Raw genomic sequence first — 16,433 nt, 5'->3', positions numbered from 1 at the left:
TTTCAGAAGATGTTGCCTTTGTAATTGACCTAAATATTGCTTGCACAATTTCGACGTGTGCTTGGGGTCATTGTTATGTTGAAAGATAAAGTTTCCCCTAATTATTCGAGTACCAGAAGGAAGTACATTGTCACTTAAAATTGTTTTGTAACCCTCTTTTCGAAAAATTCCCTCTATTCTAATTAGATCGCCCACTGCAGATCCTCCGAAACAACCCCACACCATCACCGAACCATCGCCGTGTTTAACTGAGGCTACCGTACAGTTCATTCATACAAGTCGCTGAGACTTTTTCATTGGCATAATGGCGAACAAAAACTCGCCTCTTCGTTCCAAAAACTTCGAATTTCGACTCGTCACTCCAGAGCAACTTTCTTCCAGTCATCAATGGTCCATTCTTTGTGTGATTGGGTCCACTCAAGTCTTTTCTTCTTATTAACATCGTTCAGTAGCGGTTTTGATATAGCTAAACGTCTTTTAAGACCAGCATTATAAAGTCGCCGTTTTACTGTCGAAACACTGACCGTTTTTGTACGCTCCTTGTTGATTTTTGCTGTGATTTCAGTGGCGGTAAGGCGCCTATTGCGTTTGCTTGTAATTATAATATTTAAATCCTCCTTTGAACTTGTTGCCTTTGACCTTCCCGATCGAGGTTTGTTGCTAATAGTCCCTTTTCTAGTGAATTTCCTAACATTATAATTAACAGTCCCCCTTGGAGTTCCCAAATCCGTCGAAATTTGACGGTTAGTCTTTCCAGCCTTATGAAGTCCAATGATAATACCTTTTGTTTGTACTAATAACTCTTTTGTTTTAGCCATTTTAAAGAATGTTGAAAAACCAGCAAAGAAACGGTGACAATCGTCAATAAGCAAGCGAAATTATTTACCAATGTTACGCAAAAGCAATTCTTAAAGGCTAAACACCTTTAAATGTTTCAAATTTCATCGGAAACGAGCTGTAAACAGATTAGTTTTTTAGAAGAAGTGCATATTTTCACTACATTGTTTGTTATTTGCAATACTATTTTTAAATACTCAGTGTTTTTCAATGAACCATAGTTGATAGGTATGCTGTTTAAGCATATATGCAATTTACAAAAGAGATACAATCTAAATATAGGTATAAAGATAAGATTTTTGTATCTAATTTAAAATTTTAAAAAGAATACATGGTGGGCAAATTCTTTTGAGCGGTAGTGTAAATACACACTGACACACTGAAAAGTAAGTATTGTTATCTAAGGTAAAACAAACTTTATTTTCGCCATTTGTACAAAATTGACTAATAAACGGTTAATTCCCCTGTCGTTCCTCGATATATTTAATAAACTGCATGCATTCGTTGGGTTTGTTTTAAAAAAGCGGATGCCCGTTGGTTTGACCAATGAGCCAATGATTACAATACGGATTTAGAGAGGATTAAGAGGTATCCTACATTGCCATCACCACTGATAAATCAAAAAATGTATCATTAATTACTGGTACTAAAGGTGGTATTATCAATTGATGGCTCTAAGGTAAGTTGCTTATTGGTCTTTGTATAAAAATTACAGATATGGGTCCATATTCACCAAGCTGTTGTTAAGGCAAAAAATTATGTCATAGAATTGTTATCTATAAATGGATACGTCCTTATCAATAGCTTTTTTAGATAGGTGGTTAGCTATTTAATTTTTTTCAATTCTAGCTGAATGATACTCTAATGTTTTTATTAGATATTAAACTTTTTTCAGATATAATTGATTTTGATTCTATGGTCCAGGTAAGTACCTGTAAGCAGGACATTAAGTTTGTAAATATAAAATATTGTTTGGATACTGACTGCCGAGTTATATAGCCTAGGGCATCAATAAAAGCTAAGAATTTTAAAAATTTATTTTTGTTTTATCTATTTAGACTATTGTATTATAGTAATATAATATCCTATTTAAACTTATTTTTTAATTTTAATTTCTACTTTAAATAATTTCATTAAGAGCTTTCTACTTAAATAATTAAATTTTCGCATTAAATACGTTCAGAAAAAAATAAATTTTTAAAAGCGTTTTTTATCAGATATGTAGAAATGAATTCAGAATTTATAAAATTTTGTAATCAATAGTAATGTTCAGTTTAAATTCATAAATAGGTAAATTCAATTACAAAAACATTCATTATAATAAAGTTTACAATAGTAAATAAAAAAACAAAAAAAAAAAATTATGTTTTTGAAATATTTATAAAAAGACTAAATTCAATTTTTTCTTATGTAGATTTTTATTTTCTTAATTTTCTTATAGATTTATTGTTTATTATGTTCTACCTCTGTAAATTGAAAAATTATGAACATAGGCAAAATATTTTAAACAAGTTTCTTGGCATTTTCTTTATAATCTGCATATTCACAATATAAAGTATTCCAATAATATAAATATTCCATATATTTTTTTTTAAATGTATACCAAAAAAATTAAATTAATAATAATTATAAGTTAATTTAAAGGAATGAATTTTATTTTAAATTCACAATTGACAATTATTTAAATGATTTCCAAAATTATTAAAATAAGTTAAAAAACTAAAAATTTAAATTTTTTGTCGAGATAAACTGAGGTGATTAGATGAATTATCGTAAAATTAAATAAGTCAGCATAAAAAGTTGAAAGATTAACTTAAAACATCAAAACATTATAATAAAATACAGTAACAATAGCTATATTTAATTTTAATATTTGGAATTTTTTTATATAATTCAATTTTATTAATTGGTTTACTTTTTTATGATATTCTACCTCTCTAAGATCAAAAATTAGCAAAATATAAACATTTTGACTTTCGTCAAATTTAATTTATGATCCGCATTTTCAACACAATCTGTTTCAATAATATATACCTGAAGTTCTTTTTCTACACTTTTCCTGAAGATATTTTTTTTAAATTTCATGGTAAAAATTTAAAATCCATTTATATATCAAAAATAAGCCTCTTAGTACTAAGAAATCAATTAAAAATGAATTTAAATGATTATAAATAGGATAAAAAACAAAAATTAATAATTTTTTGGTTATCCGTTTTAAAATACATCAAAGGTATAAAAAAAAGTAACCAACTCATTAAATTTTTTTAAACCTTAATTAAAATATTAGTTAAAAAGAATTAAAAGGTTCTAACATTACAAATGAAGATCTAATATACATATTTTATCCCAGAAAGACATTACTTTCGTATTCTAAATATAAATGAATAAAATTAGTAAGTTAACACATATATAAGACTCATTCTTAAGAGACGTCCCATATAAATTAAGACTAAAATTTCAAGCTTGAAAACCTGGCTAAAGTTCTAGCCTAATGAAATTTCCCATGTACCTACGTTTTAGCGCCTTTAATTCTCCAAACTTAAGCAACAAAGTTGTACAATTTAAGTCTTCTGAATGCTGCAAATTACTCTCGGGGAAAGTAGCAGGCATCTGGAAAATACTTTAGTAGAGTTCGTCCTTAATCGCGAGGTCCCAAATTAAACTCTGTCAAGTTTTAATCCGACTAATTTAAGCCAAATGTCTACATTATCCTAGCGGGATCCTTTTTCAGGCTAATTTCGTACTTTGTGAGAACTTACTGCATCGTCTTGAAGCTCTTCTAAAAAAATACAGATATAAATGTTTTAGCTTTTACATACTGCATATTATTATAGTAATTAAGAAATAAATTTTACCTCGGGAGGCACGTAACTTAATTGCGACAACCGCTAAAAATCGTAAATTTCAATTTTCACCGTCATGCAAAATGGCATGGAATTTTATATACCTAATTACAGAGACGAAAGGAGAAGATACCGTACGTTCCACGGCGACCACCCAAGCTGCCCGTCACATCAATTTCTTAAGATGTTTTACCCGCTTTTTAATTACTGATTCTCAACTTTCAAGTTTTCTGGTTGGGGTCTTACTAAGAAGATCCGCGAACCGGTTAATTGGATTGTTAAGATGGCCCGCTAAAATGACACTTGCAGATTTTTTTTAGGGAAAGCAATCATTTGCGGCATAAAAGTATACAGACTTGTCTTAAAAATGCTCCTTAATTAAGGTTTTTTGCATGGTCATCATTAACTTTCTCTAAAAAGATTAAAAGGGAAATTAGGTGTTCTTGAATACATATACGGCATATAGTTGTTTCGTTTATTATATTTTAATTTATTTAAAAAATTAGTGGTATGAAATTAAGGAACCATATAATTTTTGGTTAGTTTACTCAACAAGGCATAATTTAAACAATATAACTATTATTAATTGTCTGTTTTCGGAATAATTTTATTTTTTGTATATTTTTCATATTGTATACCTCAGATCAAAATAAGTAGTTACAATGGAAATTTTTATTATACTCTTGTGGCTCCTCATAATTTTTCTCGAACATTTTTTATATGGCAGCCGTGGGATTTTTTTAACTTTTATTTATATGAAAAGCACGAGAAAAGTAATTTTTTATAATAACATTTTATTACGCTATTTTTGACGTTTTTTTTACGGTAATAACTTAGTTTCATAAAAAAATAATTAACCTAAAATGTATGTATTAAATATTTACTTTTGATGGTAATAAATATAGGAACTAAGTTTTTGGTTAAACAACAGTTAAGTAAATTAACATCTTATTAAAATCCAAGAATCTGATTGACGAAAAACAAAGAAAAACACAAAGTCACGGTCTCACAACATGTAATAAAATGGGCTACACGTGTTTTGCTTTAGTTAGAGCATCATCAGGCCTAAAATAAAAATATTACTTAAACAAAACTAAAAACTTACATAAAACAATAAAAAACCTTTAGAAGCCATCCGCCCACTTCACAGTATAGAAATAAATAATAATTTTTAAGTTATAACTGTACAAAGCAACAAACATAGACTCAACGAGAATCGAACCCGGTACAACAAGGTTAGAAGTATTAGTGTAAAACCTATCGGCCAACACGTTAGCCAATGTAAATTGAAGAAAGTGACTACAAGGAAAATGGTAAACGATACTTAGCTAAATTAAATTGTTAAAAATTAAATTAGGTTCAAAAGTAAACACGTCATTCACACACACACGAGAACAGGACTCTTTTAAGCTTTTGTAATTTCCATTTTCTCCAGAAGGTCAAGCTTCTTACCTTTAGGGCATTCATGAAGCATTTCAGCTCCCACCCCTGGAGAAAAATTATGAGTAGAGGCCAGCAAATGGTTCGCAAACGGTGATTTGGTATCACTGACATTGGTATTTTTAAATTTTTCAAAAATGGCTACGTATTCTTTAATGCATGTAGAGATTTTTCTTCCAGACTGGCCAATGTATACTGCGTTGCAATCGTCACATTTTAAAGAGTAATCCCCCGATTTAGAAAGGATGTTTGCTTTGTCCACTGTACTGGCCAATTGGTTCTTTAAATTATCGACTGTCTTAAACGCGATTTTTACATTTAGGGATTTAAAAAATCTTACTAAATTTACGGAGATAGAACCAAAAAAGGTCAAGGATCTAAAGGAACTTATTGAGTCGTTATTATGAACAATATTGTAGGTCAGTTTATATTTATTTAAAAATTTGTAATAAATTTTGTGTATTAAATGAAGGGGAAATCCGTTGTTGAAAGCAATATGTTTTATAATATTCAATTCTTTAGCGAAAGCGTCTTTTGACAGGGCGATATTAAACAATCTATAGAAAAATTACTTAAAGGAGGCAAATTTATATGATTAGGGAGAATTTGAAGTACTGAATTACATTATCGGTAGTAGTGGGCTTACGATATATTTTAAAAATAAGTTTATTGTTGCATTTCTTAACTAGAAGGTCAAGAAAAGACAAACAACCATCTTTTTCTTCTTCGATTGTGAATGAAATGTTAGGGTGTAAGGAATTTATGAAATTAAGAAAATTTGGAAGGTCTTCCTCCCTGCCATTCGAGATTATAAACATGTCATCCTCTTATATACCGTGAGGCAATCTCTAAACCTACCCTCATCTATTTCTCTTTCTAGATGACTCATGAAAATCTCGCTTAGTAGAGGGGAAAGACAAGAACCCATAGCCAAACCTGAGACCTGCCTAAAAATTTTATTGTCAAACTGGAAAAAAATTTGGTTGATCACTATATCGAGTAAGTCTAAACCTTCTCTCAATGAATATACGACTAAGAGATGTTTTTAATAGGAGAGTTCTCACTATGTTTAAACAATCTTTGGGAAGGATGCTGGAAAAAGATTTTTTACGTCTAAGGAAATAAGTTTAGATCCATGAGGGATAATATGATTTTTTAAGCTGTTGGTTAGATCAACAGAATTTTTAGTCGAATAAATACTTTTAAAGTTGGTCACCTCCCTGAGAACGTTATTCAATCAAGAGGAAAGATTATAGCATGGGGAGTTAACAAAGGAAACCACTCGTCTTATGGGAAAATTGGTCTTACGAATTTTGGGAAGACCATAAAGTATCGGAGTTCTAGGATTCATAGGATACAGTTCTTTTTTACTGTTAAAGAAATCGAGAGTTAAGCTACATCTATCCAATGTTTGCTTAACTTTCGTAAAATATGAATTGGTGGGGTCTCTATTAACTGTAATGAAATCCCCGAGTCCAGAAAATCCAATATCTTTTGAATATAGTCAGTCTTGTTTAGAATGACTAAGCAATTACCTTTGTCTGCTTTTGACAATATCAAATCGTTAGTCTTTATTTTATTTTTTAGCGAAATTAGGTGCTTTTAATTGATGTTATTGTTTATGCTGTTCGAGCCACATCTAGAATTTAAAAAGTTTATGATTTTAGCGCGTAAGATGTTCTTGTTTCTTGTATCAATCGTCTGCAAAACACTCTCAGCCTCCACAGCTAAAGTCTCTCGTGTTTGTCAGTCCTGCTGGCCTCTACTTAAAATTTTTCTCCGGGTGTGGGAACTGAATTTTTCATTTGTTATTTTTCGTCAGTCTTATTAAAAGATATTAAAACCAATTACATATTTAAATATATAAATAAATAAGACTTTTATTAGGAAATTATAAATATATAGTTACAATCTTATTAGGTGAATTCTAGCTTTATTCACAACAAAGACTTTTTTTGTCTATAATTCTATGTCTGTAAAAGTTTAATTTGTTTTTTTTGTTTATAGTTTTACTATTTTATCTGATAAATTAAAAATAGTATAATTTCCGTGAAGATCAAACTCTAAATCAAGTATAAAATAAGTTCTCTAAAAAATTAAATTTATATCCGAGGAATATCATCAAATTACTTTAATTTATTTTTAATATAGCTTTAATGGTTTCCAGTCTAACATAACGTAAATAAAACCTCTGAATATGTAGTTTTATTCGATGTGGATTTTAGAATTAATTGTAAACGACAGTACCATCGTGTTATTTAAAATTATTTTATCAATAAAAATATATTTATTTTGTAGCTCAAATAAATTAGTATAAACAAATAAAATAAAAATTTTAAAAATTATTTGTACTTTTACAATTAAATTGACATAAGCGTATTGACCATAACAGATTTAAAGATTAGTGTTAAAAATGTGGAACAAGATACGTACTATATGTAAGTCAATAAATATATCTATTTAAAAAAAAATACAACTTATCTTAAAATTTTAAAGTTTCTAACGCTTTGATTTTTTATTAAATTTGCTTCGGAATTAAAATTAAATATATGGGCTACATGTTACACATCTTATTCTTTTGATTTATAATTATTCTTTTGATTTATAAATGGCATAATTACATAAATAAGAAATTACTTAATACAAAGTAAATATTTTTTTCTTCTATCTATAGAAATCTGTCATTACTCTTGTTTTTATGCTTTTCTTCTAACGGGTTTTATGACAATATGTATATATACGTATTATTAATACCTTTTTTGCCGTAAAATTAGTTAGGAATAAAATATTTAAGAAAAATAAAAATAATACCAAAGAGGCAAATATAAGTGCAAAGTAACTTCTTTTCATCAATTTTCTACACAGTGAGGAAAATGCATTTTGGGAGGCGCTAGAAATTTAAACATTCTACAAGATAAACCATTTTCAAACAATTTATTAAATCTAAAGCTTTTAAATAAATATTTTAAAGAATTTATCAATCTAACTAAGTTAATCTCACAAGAGATAAATATTTTCTATAACTTTAATAAAATCACAAATAATAAAAACCTTGAATTTGATTCTGAGCTTTTAAATCAAGACTTGGTAATTAGGTATATTAATTAATTAAAAAGTAATGCTAAGGGATAAGATGGATTATAATTAGTTAACAACTAATTAAACTTTATGAATTATTTTATTTTAGAAAGCTCATTTTTAAATAAGTGGAAAAAGCTATTTATAACCAGTTTATATAAAATGCAAAGTCCAAAGAAATTCAAGACTTTTGCGCTGTAAGTATTCTATTAGTTTTTTCTAAGTAACTACCCAATACATCTAGCTATGACGCTACGACATACAAGAGTTTGCATTAGATGTATTGTAATTGTAATATAATTAGAAAAAAAGAATTTTTGGAAAACTTGTTGAGGAATATTATAAAGACTTTAAAATATATTATCTTTTTCGAGAAGATCCTGTTTAATAAGTAACATTGATAATATTATATACAGCAGGAATATATGAGTAATTAATATTAAAAAGTATCACTAATTTTGTAGTTTTATTAAATTATTAATTTCGAGCAAAACCGAATAAATCCAGGAAATTTAATTATTTGTATATAATAACAAATGGCACGAGTATTAGTTATCTTAGGAAAAAAGGGTTACTTCATTGTTTCTTTAAATTTTTGATCTACCAAGTGCATTATGTTATAGTTTTGTTTAATTTGAATTTTATTTTATTTTCCTTTAAAAATTTTTACGTTTTTACAACACTTATTTTTTTTTTAAATATTTTGGAAAACAAAGTTTTAGGTTTTATCTACTAAAAAGATATCAATATCAATATGTTTTTAATGTTGCAAGCAGCTACAGGTCTTTGAATACCTACAAGTACCTATGTACCTACAGGTCTTTGAGTATTTTTTTTTTTACTTTTTTTGTTTCTTTCTTGTATTTTTTCTTATGGGAAATAAAGCTTTCTCCCTAATTCAAAATAATGTTTTTATTACTGGTAACTATATAAATTTTAAGCAAAACCGAATAAATCAATTTTTGGTTTTATTATTTTTAAAAAAATAATAATTTTTCAAAATGATATGTAAGATGAATGTATTTTCAATAAAAAAATTCGGGTTTTTCTCAAAATCATGTTTGGTGGATTTATCCGGTTTTGCTCAAAAGTCCATAATAACCCAAAAATAATCCATGCCTATAATATAACACAGATGTAGGATGAATACTTATTTATACAAAGTTTGCAATTTTATATGTATTTTTTATTTAACTTATTTTAATTCAAACATATAAATTATTTTACTAAAGCAATGAATATATCCATAAACCAATTTAAAGTCAAATCATTACTTCTTTAATACAGGGAGTTAAATAGTAAAATAGCTTCCACGTACATTATATTAACATTTACTTTAATATTTTTAAAGTAAAGAATGCTATAAATTTTAATCCTAAGCTTCTGTGAAGCAAATAATATGTAAAGTACTGTAGTAAACATAAAGTAAACTAAATAAAATAAAAACTAATATTACAAATATAACTAACTTACCACTAGACAAAGAGGAACTTTCTTCGTTGACAGACACAAGCCACACTTGCCGATGGAAAAAAGAAAGTTTAGTTTACTCAATGATGGCGTCAAAAGCCACACACCACACACATTCTGAAAGGCAGGCAACGGTTTGGGTATTTTGGGTCCCAGCTGCGTTGCATCACTTAACTACAGGCCATGTTCTTTATTTTTCCTTCTTCTGACAGCTGACAAACATGGCGGAATTGTCTGCAAAAAGCATTACACCGAATAATTTTATTAATTGAATTGTCGCATTATTATTTTTTTTTGGTACAAAAGCAAACGAGCTCAAATCTTTTTATTCGCGACGATGCATAAAACCGAAGCTCTTAAACGGCTGGTGAGTAGTTTAAATATAAATGTAAACTTTTATCGGCAGTTAAGGATTGATGAGACTTGTCCACCATTTGACATGGGATCCGATCATAAAACGCTCGTAAAAGGTAATTTTATGATTTGTGGATTATTCGCGAGTTGGAAGGAAATATCAATTTTTCATCTATTTGTGGATAAAAAAGATTAAAGTATATAAGGATCTAAATTGGAGGTATTGGTAAACGAAACATATTATATATTGAACATTTAGGTTTTAATGTGTAGAGTATGTTTAAAATAAAATTCGTTTTAAATATTAATTGATTAAGTAAATATCGGAAGGCTAAATATAAGAAAGGTAAATATTTAAGATCTAGATAAATGGAAAGAACTTTTTTTAGTTATTGCTATTTAAATATTTCTATACTATTTACTAATATATATTAAATAAAATTAATTAAATTTCGTAGACCACCATGAATTCTTTTAATCTTCCCTGAACTACACTTTTTTGCATTTTAAATAAATAAGCATAAGTACGTTTAGTAAAAGTTACTAGATTTTTGTAATGTATTCGGAGACTAATTAGAAAAAATGACGAAGAAATAAATTGTCATCTATCATCAAGGCGAAGAAATAAATTATAGTCTTATCATCAAGGGTCAAAAATAATTTTTAAAAAATTATCAAATAATGTTTTTTAATTTTATACATAATATGTATATTATATTTTTAAATAAAAAAAATAATATATTTAAATAAAATATATTAAATATAAAAAACATACATGAGAGTTAAATAGAAAAACGCAATAACCGTCACTTTTTTCGTTCTAACTTTTTACACTAAATATTTTTAGTTTTACAGAGTGTTAAACATTAAAAACAGATTTTATGCATAATCACTATACCTAAAAATATATTTTTTTAATTTTAAAAATTGTTCTAAATTATAAATATAACCTTATATTATATTTAGAGAATAAACAATAATAAAAAAAAATAAAACATTTAGAAAAAATATAAAAAAATTTAAAAATAAAGGTCTTAGTAAAGAATTAGTAATAAAAATTAAAAGTCATAGAACAAACTATATATAATTCATGTAAGGTATCTCTTTTATTTGTTTGCTATTCATAAGATTCATAAAATTGACCTGTATATGGTCCTTCCTTTTATATACATTCTTTGTTTATGTGTGCCTTTAAAATTATGATTTTCTTTTAAACATATTATAAAATACAAAATTTAAATAGAATATAGGAAATTTTATATTTCCAATATTTTATTTAAATTAAATAATCAAAATGGGTTTTTTAAAAAATATAATTTTTTAAAAAACTTAATTAATTTAAATTTAGATTATCAATAGAACCAATCGTTTTATTTGCATAAAAAATTTATTGGTAATTTAAAAAATAGTTAAGTATAAATGAAAACTATTACCAATCGATAAGTGGTTATATTTATTTTATTTATCACGTAATACTACTTTTATAAGTTAAAAAAATTTATCGAATTTTAATTAAGATTAAGAGACTTAGATATATAACAAGAAGAAAATTAAACCTTAATCAATGTCTCAAATGCAGAATCTATTTATTGGGTTAAGCGCTAAATATTGATTTACAGGAAAAACATTTCTCATTTAGGTACAGTGACACACATAAAAAAACACTTGTGATAACTATAGTTAAAATAAAGCTATTATTTATAACATGGTGAATCCTTATTGACTAAAATATGAAACTTTAAACGCTGAATTATACTTATATTCAATGCATATTTATCATACTTATCATTCTTATAAAAATAAAAACAAAAAATTTCTTTAAAACTGAATAACTCCGAATTCCCTTCGGATCCAAACTCCAAAGCAGTAACCTTATGGCCAAACAGGGTCTTAAAAGACATTGGAGTATTATAATCATTTATGGGAAGTATTGTATTAATTTGTATTAATGAAATAAGACTTAGATTTATTGCAGATTATTAAATATCTAGATTAAGGAGATTAAGTTCAACAGTAAGGACGTCAATCGTTTACACATTTTAAGATTGGACAATTTTAGCCCTTGTAATCTCTAGCTTTTTCAGAAGATCCAGTTTTTTAATATATGCACACTCATGTGAAATAGTTACAACATTCGACACCGAGAAATTGTTACTAGTTAACATGTGAGTCAATAACGATACACGACGGTGTAAGTCTGTGGTTTTTGTATTTCGATAGGTCTGATGATGCCCTAATGCGGCGAAACCCGTAACCTTTAATAGACGCTTGATTTATGAGACTTGGACTTTGAATTTGCTTTCTCCCTCCTTTGGTCATATACTTAAGTCTCTTTGAGAGTAATGGATGATTATTTTGAATTAGTTAACAAAAGGTGATACGAAACAATGACTTGTGTATGACAGTGTTTACAGTTTTTAAGACTATTGTATGAATATGTTTATTTTTAGAAAAGTTGGTAAGTTGAAGAGATACTGAACCAAAGAAACTAAAAGCGGAAAACTGTTGTTACCATCAGGCTGCTTAACTATATTAAATTCTTTATAAAAAGATTCTTTAGAGAGTGGAAGGGTAAATATCCTCTATAACAATGAGTTAAAAGAAGAAAACCTATGTGTATGTGGCGAGTTTGAAGAAAATTCTATGATGTTATCAGTTGTGCATAACTTTGGGTATAAATCGAATCTAAATTTATTATTATTTTTTCCTAATAAAAGTCTTGTGATTATAACCTTTGGTGTGACTCAAACTCAAAGTTTTATTCTTCTCCCGAAGATGCTAAAATCTTTAGCGAAACACCTGTCGAGAAAAACAAAGAGTTGTGGTTAGTGGTGAAACTGTTTTGTAATTCTCCTAATAAAAAGTCGAAGAAAGACAATTTTTTATTGTGCTTTCCTTCCATGGTTAATGAAATTTTGTGGTGTATTTATTAAATTTAAGAAACTGGACAACTGATCTTTGTTGCTTTCCAAAAACAACACAAATATCCTATATTCGATTATCTGTTTGGCGAAACTGCTCTTTATAATTTTATTCTCTAGGTTATTAATAAAAATTTTACTTAAAAAAGGGAAAAAGCATGGTCCTCTTGCTACCCCAGTTATTTTATTATATCAGTTTCTGTTTATACATTTTGCCATTAAATTTTAAAAAGTTTTGGCAAAATAAGTCTAAAGAGATCAAATAGAATTATAAGTTTAATGCAGTCAGTAGGTGGTAATAAAAAAAAAAGGTTTTGACATCTCAAGAAATTGGACATGGATGCAAACTCGGTGAAATTCTTAGGAGAAAAATTACTTTTAAGGCCAATTCACAACTCTACGAAGTAAGTTTTTAGCAAGGATCTGTAAAAGATATTACTGCCCTAATTGGCTATCCTTCTTTATGAACCTTAGGCAGTTCGTAGATTAGGGAAGTTCTAGAATTCATAGGGTAAAGGCTTCTTTTCTAACACCGAAAAATTCCAATGTAAACGAAAAAACATCTAAGAAATTCTTCATTTTGGTGAAAAATGATGTTGCAATCCCTAAGCCAACTGGGTTTCCTAATAACCGAATTAGAGCAAAATATTGTTTGCTCTAAGGGTATTTTTGCTGATATTATCTGTAGTTTAGAGAATATTTTCAGCTTCGATGTCCAAGGTTTCTATAATTTTTAAGTCAGCTTTATGCGAAAAATTAACTTTTAATGTTTATATCTTAGACAATAACGATGCACAATGTTGTGGATAATATTTGCATTTAACATATGTTACCAAAACTGTTTTTTGGTGTATATCATTAATTAAATGAAGTAAGTTTTTCCTGCAATTTAGTGTTTAACCATAGCTACCTAGTTTTAATTTAGGTCTGATCCTGTAAGACGAAATGCGTAACCCAACAAATAAACGCTGCATTTATGAGACTTTGAGTTTAGTTTTTCCTTGTTAAAATATTAACTCAAATAAATAATTTCTCTGGCCACAGTGTAAAAAAATGCAAGAAGGTAGATAACTAAAATTAAACAAAGTTATATATATATAAATAATTACTTATATCTAATGCCAAAAAAATATATAATATTCATTTAATTCACAAGAAACAAACAAAAAACACACACTCTGAATAGTATGATCAGCATAACAACAACACTAAAACCTGCTGCTAAATGAAACCATTCAGTAAATTTTCAATAAAATCTCACTAAATGTGTCACTCATCTTAGTATAAAATTTTAATTGATAATTTTAAATTAGCTTATAGTCAAAAATAGAGAAAATAAAATTGTTATGACCAAATGACTGAATAATAAAAAAAAATAGTACCTATATACTTTTGTCGAATTAAGTATCAGAACAATGGAACTTATTACTGTTTAAATCCTGGTTTCTTAGAACTACTTTCTTTATTTTCTTCTAACTTCCACTAAGCGCACCTCATTTAGTTACACGCAACAATATTAACCCTCGAATGCATTGTTTCAAAGAAGGCAGTCAAATAAATCATTTATACCTTAGGAAATATTAAACAAATATTTTATTTTTACATCTTTTCCTAGATAAGGCAAAACCCTAATAAAATATCGACCAGACATTCATATTTTAATTACAAATTTCCTTTCCAATGGTATTCATTCATTCATTGAAAAAAACGTGGGGCACCTGTTTATACTACGAATAGCCATTTTGTTCATTAATATTCTCAATCAACTGCTCGTAGGCTCATAAAGACATTTATGATGTAGCTAAAACAATAACCAGGTTTTTTTCTTAATTTCACTTTCAGTTAGATTAACGTCTTTACTTAGTACGTACTAAAATTATTTTATTGTTCTTTTAGTAGCATGTTGACGTTTCATGGCTCTTGAGATAAGGATATATTTTTTTATATTTTTATGCAGAATTATTGTACCTGTATGTTCTTTTATTCGAAATAATAATTTAAATTTTGCTCAAACCCTTGTAAGGGCAACCTCGCGGTTTTTGGTTGATAACTTTAAATTTATTAAAGCTAAAATCATAAAATATATGATTAAAACGGACTTGGGCTAGAATTTTGATAATAACTCTTAAAGCTCTAAACTCAATAGCTGTAGAGATATCTCACTTTTAATACATGGTCTCCCCTTTAATAAGGTTACTACTGAAAAATCACGTATTATTTCTTTTGTAGTTTTTCCACAGTAATAATCATAATATCCAAAGTTGAAGCCTATCTTATTATGTTTAGATCCATTAAAATTATTTCTACTAGTTTATTAAATTATCAGTGATTTACCATTATTATTTTTTTGTTTTTTAGAATAAAATTAGATCATAAATGAAAATATTTTGATCACAAATATTTTTTTGCTTAAAATTTATTAAATTTTATATATGTATATATTTTTTTTAATTAAAATTACCCAAATATTATTATAGCCTATTTATCTCGTCGATGACTTTTTTAACTTGGATTTTCCTAGCACTAATTTGAAGATTTGACAAAACGAATCTAAAAAGAAAATTAAAATTAAAAAAAAAAATTGAATATATAAGCTTTGTTTTTTTTACGTTTGTGTAAAAACCCTAATTTATTTAACGTTATAGTAGTTTTAATACTTAAAATAAGTAAATCTCTTTTTAGTTGAATAGAAGTCCATATTTTGTAGGAGAATGTGTATATAAAGATTAAAATTAGGAGAAGTCTTCATCTCCAAGAAAAATCATCTTTTTTTCAAAAATTATTTTTTTCTTAGAGATAAAGACTTCCCCTATTTGTAATCTTTAAATCTCTTTTTAGTTTATTAGATTATACGCAGTCCGGTATGTTTTTCTTTTTTTATCTTTTTATTTGATTCATCTTTTCGTTATTTCGATATAAATTTTGTCCCAACAGTAATGTAAACATACAGGGTGGTCCAGTTTCGATGGCGAAAAATTAAATGGCCGACGGAGAACGAAAAAATAATAAGTTTGCTATTATAAATAATATTCGAAAAATGATTCGTTAAAATATTACAGGGTGTTAAAATTCTAATTAAAAAAATCATTTTTTTTATTTTTCTTAAACCACTTTAGATATTTTAATGAAATTTGGCACGTTTAGACAGTCAATCAAGACGCATCTTTCTGTACAAAAATTATTGAATTTATTTACCAGTGGCGTGTGTGCGGGCCGATCTTCATACAATTTTAATTAAAAAAATGATGCACCACTGTTTTTTTTAAATGTCTTTTTTCGTAGAATCCTTGTTTAATTTAAAATAAAAAACATCTCTTTACTTTTTGTCGTACGACACACCGTTTGCGAGTAAAAATGCTGATTTATAAAAACACATAAGAAGATAACACATTTAAATCGTTTAAAAACAATATCAACAAACAACAAAATAAAAACAATTAACAATTAAAGAAGTTGTTCAAAATGCAGCCCACCGACCTCAATACATTTT

General features: G+C 27.3%; 2 protein-coding genes across 5 annotated transcripts in view; one reads left to right on the top strand and one right to left on the bottom strand.

The window, feature by feature from the left end:
* The window catches only part of LOC126735861 (NADH dehydrogenase [ubiquinone] 1 beta subcomplex subunit 2, mitochondrial-like), a 490,931-nt gene that overhangs the window by 262,679 nt on the left and 211,819 nt on the right, over window positions 1-16,433 (bottom strand). The window contains exon 1 of one of the 2 annotated variants that reach the window (XM_050439948.1): window positions 10,682-10,695. The exons of the other annotated variant lie outside the window; for it this stretch is intronic. The gene's annotated coding sequence lies outside the window, so the exon portion shown is untranslated. Of the gene's footprint in view, window positions 1-10,681; window positions 10,696-16,433 lie in introns of those variants that run through there. 2 annotated transcript variants of the gene reach the window in all.
* Window positions 1-16,433, top strand: part of LOC126735856 (homeobox protein abdominal-B) — a 246,806-nt gene that overhangs the window by 140,066 nt on the left and 90,307 nt on the right. The window lies entirely within an intron of this gene.

The sequence above is a fragment of the Anthonomus grandis genome, chromosome 5 (assembly GCF_022605725.1).
Source record: "Anthonomus grandis grandis chromosome 5, icAntGran1.3, whole genome shotgun sequence".
Taxonomy (NCBI): Eukaryota; Metazoa; Arthropoda; class Insecta; order Coleoptera; family Curculionidae; genus Anthonomus; species Anthonomus grandis.
Note: the sequence above shows the minus strand (reverse complement) of the source record. Positions and strands in the feature narration are given on the sequence as shown.